The sequence below is a fragment of the Lupinus angustifolius genome, chromosome LG13 (assembly GCF_001865875.1).
Source record: "Lupinus angustifolius cultivar Tanjil chromosome LG13, LupAngTanjil_v1.0, whole genome shotgun sequence".
In the NCBI taxonomy this organism is placed as follows: Eukaryota; Viridiplantae; Streptophyta; class Magnoliopsida; order Fabales; family Fabaceae; genus Lupinus; species Lupinus angustifolius.
Genome location: NC_032021.1, coordinates 11,491,623 through 11,491,957, shown reverse-complemented (window position 1 = coordinate 11,491,957; position 335 = coordinate 11,491,623).

The window sequence follows — 335 nt, the reverse complement described above, 5'->3', positions numbered from 1 at the left end:
CCGCTTAAGGCGGGCGGGTAGGGTGCTAATACCTTCCCTACCTTGTAACCGACTTCCGAACCTGGATATCAAAAATCCAAAAGTCCAAGGTAATTGGGCTTAAAAGATTTTTCTACATTTTTAACTATAAAATGTAGTGGCGACTCTGAACAAAGTCGTGCAGCCGAAAATCGGGGCGCGACAGGTGTCAATACATATTATGCATTATATTATAACATTAAAATGCAATCATTATAACATTAGAATTGTAACTGTAATAATATAACTTTATAACATTAGAATTGTAATCAACAAAATTTATAAGTTTTAATATATATATATATATATATATATAT